The sequence below is a fragment of the Callorhinus ursinus genome, unplaced genomic scaffold (genome assembly GCF_003265705.2).
Source record: "Callorhinus ursinus isolate GAN/ISIS: 27379988/994484 unplaced genomic scaffold, GSC_fseal_2.0 scaffold38, whole genome shotgun sequence".
Lineage (NCBI taxonomy): Eukaryota > Metazoa > Chordata > Mammalia > Carnivora > Otariidae > Callorhinus > Callorhinus ursinus.
In genome coordinates, this window is record NW_027397100.1 from 11,634,579 (window position 1) to 11,643,875 (window position 9,297).

Here is a 9,297-nt window from a genome sequence, read left to right on the forward strand (position 1 = left end):
AAGGAAGGAAGGAAGGAAGGAAGGAAGGAAGGAAGAAAGAAAGAAAAAGAAAGAAGAAAGAAAAAGAAAAAGGAAAAAAACAATCCCAACATCTGGATGGAATTTATTACATACCTCTCTGGGACCCCCTGGCTCTTGAATGTTTCGGCTAATGATTCTCTCTTCCAAAGTTGCAGAGGCTCAATGACTCAGCCTGCCAGGGAATGATACTGTGCTGCCAGTTACTACAAGTTTATTTAAATAGGTTGTCAAGATGCTGTAGCTGTGACCAAATCCCTGGGAGGGGGAGGTGGGGCAGCACATGCCATGTGAGCATGCTCACATATTTCTGTGTGGCTACCCAGTGGGAGGAGTATCTGCCACTCTTGGAGAACTGGAGGTTCTCTACTATATAGTGTGGTGTCCCAGCCCTAGAATATGACTCATGCAGGTAAAGGCCACAAACATGTTCATGTCTTGAGCAGTAGATCTATGTTTGATTCCAGTTATGGCTAATGTTTCTGGATCTCTAGTGTATAGCAGAAAGAGGACCAAAATGTTAGAAGACCTGGTTTCAGTTCTGCCACTTACAAGCCTTGGGATTTTAAGCTAATTTATCTGCTTTCTCTGAGCTTCCGCTTCTTAATCAGTAATGTGGGTAAATATCCTCAATGGAGATACTGGGGAATGAATTGAGATAATGGTATGTAACATGATGGTGGGGCTCAATGCACATGAACAGCATATGAACCTGAGGGAGTACATTATGGCAAAGGAGAACTCTGCCTTGAAAAAGGAAGACCCCACAATTACAATGGGAACCAAGGAAGGAGTCCAGTGACTGCCAAATACTCCCGTCTTAATGCAACTTTTCGGAGGATATTTGCTTCTAAGGCAGAACGGAAAAGGTACTAAACAGGAAGTTAGGAAACTGGTGTTCTAGTCCTGATTCTGGTAACAGAGCTAGATAAATTTGGGCAAGTCATTTAATCTCTTTGCGTCTGTTTCCTCACCTATATAATTGTGATATTCATACTTTCCTTTTCCAAAGCATGGTGTAATTGTGAAGCTTAAATAAGATGGGGTCTATACAATAAAATATAAAACATATAAAAATAAAAATACAACGTATATGAGTCAAAAACTTCAAAAGAATCCTGCCAAACCAGCAGTGTCTAATATGCTCTGGCAAGCTTGTCTGAAACTTAATTTAATCCTATTTTTGTGGCTGACCAGAATATAACTGGCAATGCCTTCACTGAACTCACCCAAATAGCCAGTCCCTTGGGTTCTGAGTGTAGTCCTTGAAGGGCAATGAGAAATTATACTAGGAGATGAACAAAGGCTTGGCTGCAGCTTTTCTAAGTCTCCCGTGTGGGCCCATTTGACGTTTTTAAGCCATGTCTCTGACGGCTAGTACTGAGGGGCATGTTTGGAGCCTAATGGCTTCAGGAGATTGTTCTCTGCTCTGACCTTAAAATATAGTGGAGCAAGGGCGCCTGGGTGGCTCAGTCGTTAAGCGTCTGCCTTCGGCTCGGGTCATGATCCCAGGGTCCTGGGATGGAGCCCCGCATTGGACTCCCTGCTCCGTGGGAAGCCTGCTTCTCCTTCTCCCACTCCCCCCTGGTTGTGTTCCCTCTCTCGTTCTGTCTCTCTCTGTCAAAATAAATAAATAAATAAAATCTTTAAAATATATATATATATATATATATAGTGGAGCAAGTCAGGAGATTTGGCAGGCAGGGAAGGGGTCAACCTTGCAACTTTGAGAAACTTAAGACAAAGTCCTACCCTCAAATCACTCATCACCCAGAACCTTGTAAACACTGACTATCAATAGCGACCCAGAAGGAGAATGGGTCCTGTTTATCAGATTTTTTGTTTCCCTTCCCATCCAAGAAAATACTTATAGAAGAAAGTTAGGAAAACCCAATGTTTGTCTTATTTTTTGCTTCTGCTTTTTCTTCCACGACCCAGCACATTGCAGATCTGCCCTGGGTGAAGAGATTATGGGAGAGGCTTATGGAGCAGGCTATCAATTCTAAGGCACTGAGGGTCTATCCCTTTCTTGTATCAAAGGGCTGCCTGGAATGTTCCTCTCATTTATAGGTCAGCCTGGGTGCTAAAGCAAAGGCATCTGCCCCAAACTCTTCTGCATGCACATGGGGACATGTGAACATAGATCTTTGCCCACCAATGCTGCTTTTTGCATGGAGTCACTGAAGCTGTGTGTTGGGTGGGAAACAGGGAGGTAGTGGGTGGACAGTGAGAATTAGGATTCAACCTTTCCTCAGGTGCCCTGGTCTTGGTCTGCAAAGGAAAAGCCACTGCTAGCTACCCCAGTTCCGAGCATGCAGCATCTCCTCCCCAGTTTGTCCATAAATAATCCCTGCTCACATAAGTGAGTAAGGACAGGAACCCACTGGAACTAACACAAGCCCTCACATTTAAAGTCCTAAGCAGATCCAAATCCAGGCTTGCCACACTGGGTCCATGTAGTCTACCCTTGTAGAAGGGGCTATTAGCATGAATTTCTTTTTAATACTTGCGGATTCTCCTTCAGGAGCAGCTTGGAGAAATCTAAGACCCCCTCTTAGACAAGCCGAATCTATTTAGATACATGTAAGCAAGCTGCTTCTTAAATATTTTTAAGATGTGGGTTATGTCCATTCATTAGAGACAAGAGCAAATAGGGACAGTTTCCATTTGGGGGGTATCTGGTCAGGAGGCTTTTAGGGAATCCTGATGTTCTAGGCAGTAGTAGTCCCAATCTTCCATCCTTTATTATTTGACAAATAATAAATATATATAATGCTTTATAGTTATTAGTCTTTTGGTCTTGTTTCTGGAACCCATGCATCTGCTGACCTTTCCACTTGGAATGTTTTTAAAGCAGATCCCCATAGAGTTACCTCCTTGGCAGGAGGGCTATACTTTTGAGCACAGGGCTGCTGGGATTAGGGTAGCTGCCTCCCCCTTACCCAAAAAGCTTGTCCCCTGGCTGGCCCCCCTTCCTCTAGTTTTTCAGGCCCTGTGATCTTTACTGCAAAGCAAACCATATGGTTCTGATTCTGGCTTCTGACTTACCAAGAGCATTTCATGTCTCTCTGGTGGCGGGAAGCCCTCTGGACTCTTTAAGTAGCTGCTCTGGCATTTAAGAGAGGATGCCAGCTCTTTTGGACTCTCTCACCAGCTGGGCATAAAAGCCCAATGGATGGTAACATGCAGTGTGGAGGAGGGGTGCCCAGAATGGCTGTAGAGGTGGGGAGACATTCCTGGGAGTCAAAGAGGTGGACTCCAATTTAGCTACCTTTGGGTATCTGTCCAGAGAACTGACTTTCCCCCCAGATTTCCATCTGAGTCTTCTGATGAGATGACCCTCCCTAGAGACGGGAGAGCAGGACCTAGTCCTTCTGGAAAAGATAGGGAAGGGAAGTATTGTCTGACATAAGGAACCACACAAAGATTCTAATCCCACAAATTGGTGTTTCAGTTAGCAAAAACAGCTGCAGTCAGATTAACTTCAGAGGAGCTTCCATGGGGGTCAGTGGAAGAAAATTCTGTGATCTGAGTGGTAAGGAAGGTGAAGGTTAGGGGAAGTTAATCACTTCTCAGAAGTGATCAAAGATACTCTATGTGAAAGGGGTGAGGGGATGGTGACAGGCTAAGAAAAACCCAGAAGTAACATTTTGTTTATTTATATAATGCTTTATAGTTATTAGTCTTTTGGTCTTGTTTCTGGACCCATGCATTTGCTGACCTTTCCACTTGGAATGCTTTTTAAAGCAGACCCCCATAGAGTTATCTCCTTTTTTTTTTGACTCAGCAAAGTCTTCAAGCATCTCCTATATTTTGTTAGTTATCCCTTCTTGTCCTCCAGATTTCAGTGTCTCCTTCTCAGAGAGGGCTTACCTAACCAACCTCTCTCAGGTGATCCCTACTTCACTCCCTATCATATCATTTATTTCCTTCCTAGAACTCATCATTATTTGATATTACAGACATACCCCATTTTATTGTGCTTCACTTCGTTGTGCTTTGCAGATATTACATTTTTTACAAGTTGAAGATTTGTGGCAACCTGCATTGAGCAAGTTTATTGGTGCCATTTTTCCAACAGCATTTGCTTACTTTGTGACTCTGTGTCACATTTTGGTAATTCTCACAATATTTCAAACTTTTTCATTATTATTATATTTGTTATGGTGATCTGTGTTCACTGATCTTTGCTGCTGTAATTGTTTGGAGGTGCCACCAACCATGCTCATATAAGATGGCAAACTTAATTGGTAAATGTGTGTGTTCTGACTGTTCCACCAGCAGGCTGTTCCCTCATCTCTTTCCCTCTCCTCAGGCCTCCCTATTCTCTGAGACACAACAATATGGAAATTGGGCCAATTAATAACCCTACAGTGGCCTCTAAGTGCTCGAGTGAAAGGAAGAATCGCATGTGTCTCACTTGAAATCAAAAGCTAGAAATGATTTAGCTTAGTGAGAAAGGCACATCAAAAGCTGAGATAGGGGGCGCCTGGGTGGCTCAGTCGGTTAAGTGTCTGCCTTAGGCTCAGGTCATGACCTTGGGGTCCTGGGATAGAGCCAGCTTCTGGCTCTCAGCTCAGTGGTTTTTCTGCTTCTCCCTCTCCCTCTTTCTCTGTGATCTCTCTTGCTTTCACTCCTCTCAAATAAATAAAAATCTTAAAAAAAAAAAAAAAAGCTGAGATAGGCCAAAAGCTAGATCTCTTGCATCAAACAATTGTGAGTACAAAGGAAAAGTTCTTGAAGGAAATTAAAAGTGCTATTTCAGTGAACACAGAAATGATACGAAAGCAAAGCAGCCCTACTGTTGATATGGAGGCCGTTTTAGCGGTCTGGATAGAAGATCAAACCAACTACAATATCCCCTTAAGCCAAAATCTAATCCATAGCAAGGCTCTAACTCTCTTCAATTCACTGAAGGCTGAGAAAGGTGAGGAAGCTGCAGAAGAAAAGTTCAAAGTGAGTAGTAGTTTGTTCAAAAGGTTTAAGGAAAACAGGTGTCTTCATAACATGAAAGTGCAGGGTGAAGCAGTGAGTGATGAGAAGCTAAAGGAAGTTATCCACAAGATCTGGCTAAGATAATTCATGAAGGTGGCTACAGTAAACAACAGATTTTAGATGAGATGGCCTTATATTGGAAGAAGGTGCCATCTAGGATTTTCATAGCTAGAGAGGAGAAGTTAATGCCTGGCTTTAAAGCTTCAAAGGACAGGCTGACTTTTGTGCTAGGGGCTAATGCAGCTGGTGACTTTAAGTTGAAGCCAGTGCTCACTGACCATTCTAAAAATCCTGGGGCCCTTAAGAATTATGCTAAGTTGGTACACCTGGGTGGCTCAGTCAGTTAAGCATCTGCCTTCAGCTCAGGTCATGATCCAAGGGTCCTGGGATCGAGTCCTGCTGAGCAGGGAGCGTGCTTCTCCGTCTGCCTGCTGCTCTGCCTACTTGTGCTCTCTCTCTCTCTCTCTGTGTCAAGTAAATAAAATAAAATCCTAAAAAAAAATTATGCTAAATTTACTCTGTCTGTGCTCTATGAACGGAACAACAAACCTGGATGACAGCACATCTATTTACGAGATTTATTGAATATTTATTTTATTTTTTTAAAGATTTATTTATTTGTCAGACAGAGCGAGCGAGCACAAGCAGGGGGAGCAGCAGGGAGAGGGAGAAGCAGGCTCCCCACTGAGCAGGAAGCCTGATGCGGGACTCGATTCCAGGACCCTGGGATCATGACCTGAGCCAAAGGCAGACGCTTAACCAAGTGAGCCACACAGGCATCCCAATTTATTGAATATTTAAAGCCCACCATTGAGACCTACTCCTCAGAAAAAAGATTTCTTTCAAAATATTATTGCTCATTGATGAGGCACCTGATCACCCAGGAGCTCTGATGGAGATATACAAGATTAATGTTGTTTTCATGCCTGCTAACATAGCATCCTTCTGCAGCCCATGGATCAAGGAGTAATTTTGACTTTCAAGTCTTATTATTTAAAAAATACACTTCATAAGACTGTAACTGCTATAGATAGTGATCCCTCTGCTCGGATAGATCTGGGCAAATTAATAACCTTCTGGAAAGGATTAACCATTTTAGATGCCATTAAGAACATTTGTGATTCATGGGAAGAGGTCACAATATCAACATTAACAGGGGTTTGAAAGAAGTTGGCTCCAACCCTCAGGGTTTGAGGGGTTCAAGACTTGAGTGGAGGAAGTAACTGCAGATGTGGTGGAAATAGCAAAAGAATAAGAAGTGGAACTGAAGGTGTGACTGGATTGCTGCAATCCCGTGATGAAACTTACATGGATGAGGAGTTGCCTCTTACAGATGAGTAAAGAAAGACGTTACTTGAGATAGAAACTACTCCTGGTGAAGATGATCTGAAGATTGTTGAAATGACAACAAAGAACTTAGAATATCACATGAACTTGGTTGATAAAGCAGTGGCAGGGTTTGAGAGGATTGATTCCAATTTTGAAAGAAGTTCTGTGAGTAAAATGCTATCAAAAAGCACTGCATGCTACAGAGAAATTGTGAAAGGAAGAGTCAATTGTTTTGGCAAACTTCATTGTTGTCTTATTTTAAGAAACTGCCACAATCACCCCAATCTTCAGCAACCACCACCCTGGTCAGATAGCAGCCATCAACATCAAGGCAAGACCTTACACTAGTAAAAAGATCAGGACCAACTAACTGAAAGCTCCCATGATGGTTAGCATTCTTTTAGCAACAAAATGTCTTTTAATTACTGTATGTACATGTTTTTTTAGATAAAACACACACTTAATAGACTACAGTATAGTTATTTTACATTATGGTTGAAACCAAAAAATTCATTTGACTTACTCTGAGATACTCATTTATCATGGTAGACTGAAACCAAACCTTCAATATCCCCATGGTATACCTGTATCTTGTTTGTTTACTTGTTTTGGTTTGAGTTATACAACCATAATGTAAGCTCCATGAAAATATCCCATCTATCTTGTTCACTGCTGCATCTTCAGTGCCTAGAATAGTGCCTGCAGAGCAGCGGATCTTCAATCAATATATGCTGAACAATAATATATGAATAAATGAGTGGAGTGTTAGGACTGGAAGAGCTAGCCAAGGAAAGCTAAGTAAAATTGAAATGGTATGCATATGGCTAGAAAGAACAGAAGTGATCAGGAGAGGAAATTGGGACCAGTAACCAATCTTCTGAGAAGGGGAAATAGAAAGTGAATATAAAAGAACAACCACATTTTGTCTGATGCCTTCCAGCTTTCATTATAGTCAACAAACCTTTGTTAAGTACTTCCTGTGTACTAAGAGCTACTGATACAAAGGTGAATGAACTCATAGGTTGAAAGAGGAAGGGGAGAGGAAGTAAAATCAGGAGTTGCTCTTCTTTGAGTTCTCAAGCCATTTCCTTGAATTCACCACTGATAAGGAGACACAGAAGAAATAGCTACATGAAAATAGGGCAAAGTCTATCAGGAGTGTTATGGAATTCAGTAAAGGGAACATTCAGGGAAAATTACAGAGGAGATAGCATATGATCTGGGCCTTGAAGATAAGTAAATAATTCATCAGGCAGAGAGAAAAAGGGTATTCCAGGCAAGGGAACAGCACGAGCAAAGGTGTGGAGTCTTGAAAGTACTTGTTATGCCTGGAAAACAGTAGGCAGACCAAATTGTTCCCTGAGATGAGAACAGAGTGTACATGGTAAAATGGCTAGAGATAAGGCTAGAAACATGAAGGGCTGGTCTTATTCTGGGCCATGCTAAAGAATATGGATTTAGTCATATCAGAACAACCTAGATTCTGGAGTGATCTTACGTGACCCCTGATGAGTGGTGGTGTGTTAGCAAGTTCTCTCCATCTATGACAGAAATCAATCAAAGAACTCTTGGCTTGACGCCCAGAGGTCTCAATGCACCTCACAGGTGTAGCCTCAAATACAGTCCAGCTGAGGGTCTGGGAAAAGAGCTAGGCCAGGATATTGAGCCCCCAACTCTGACCCAAGGCCAGGGTGAGATGGTTTTGTCCCACCAAGGGTCTCACACGTAGCTAGGCCCAGGCTACTCCCTACCTCCCTTGAACTATAAGGGCTCCAGGTAGCTAAGGCAGGGGTAGCTGTCAATGGACAGACTAGGGTGAGATAAGCAAGACATGCATCAAAGGTCTAAGATTTAAGGGGATGTTGGGGTGCCTGGCTGGCTCAGTTGGTGGAACACATGACTTTTGATCTCAGGGTTATGAGCTTGAGCCCCACATTGAGTGTAGAGATTACTTAAAAATAAAAAAAATCTTTAAAATTTAAGGGGGTCCCAAAAATCTTAGTAATTAAAATAACAATATTTAAATGAATTATTAAGATAAAAATTTATGCAAAAGAAATCAGTGATCAGGGAGGCTCTCTTCTATTATTCCATTATCCAGCTCGTTATTCAAGGGTTAGATGTGATCTTGGGGTAATTATTTCATGGGTTCTTCAAACTCTTTCCTCAGATCAGGAAATGAGAAGGCCTAAACCAGACCACCTCCCAGGAATTGGAACCTAGGAGTACCAGCGCCGCCCTCCCCAGTTAATCCAGGACATAGCAGAAGATGGCAGAGCCATCTGGGGCTTACTTCCAACCTGAAACACCCCTCAGTGGCTGGTATGGTATCAGTATGCATCTCCACCACCAGTTTGGCCTACTACCTCTTCGTGGAGATGCCCCACACTCTGGGAACAAGGTACGAGGTAGGCTGTTTTTCAGTGTTTGATGGGCTAACCTGCTTGAGGAATTGATGGTCTTATTTTCTGTGATATCAGCCAATTTTTTCTTTGTGAAAGAGTGAATCATTCCTACCTTTCTCTACACTTCCCACCCCAGAAGAGTGACCAGGGCCTTTTGTTCTGGAGATCAGGACTTTTCTCACCTCTGGAAAACAAACAAATTCAACAGGCTTTTGTTTCTGAAATCAGCCTAGAGTCTCAGCGGTGACAAAGCTATTTTTACTGAGAGAAGGAGGTGCTTTTAGGATTAGAGGAGGGCAGAGGAGAGAGAATCTCCTGAGCTTGGCTCTGGAGGGAATGGTGCTAAAGGGTATGGTGGTCTTCTTGTACAGCCAGGCCCTGCTCCCACTCTCCCACAGGTCCCTGGCATGGCAGAACCTTGAATGGGGAGGACTGAGTGCTCAGGGAGGTGAGCAAAAGCACTGCTATTTGGGAGCCTCGGCACAAGTCTCCATGCCAGCTAGACTTAGAGAAAAGGTCCTAGAATAGACAATTGTCCTGGACAAAGAGT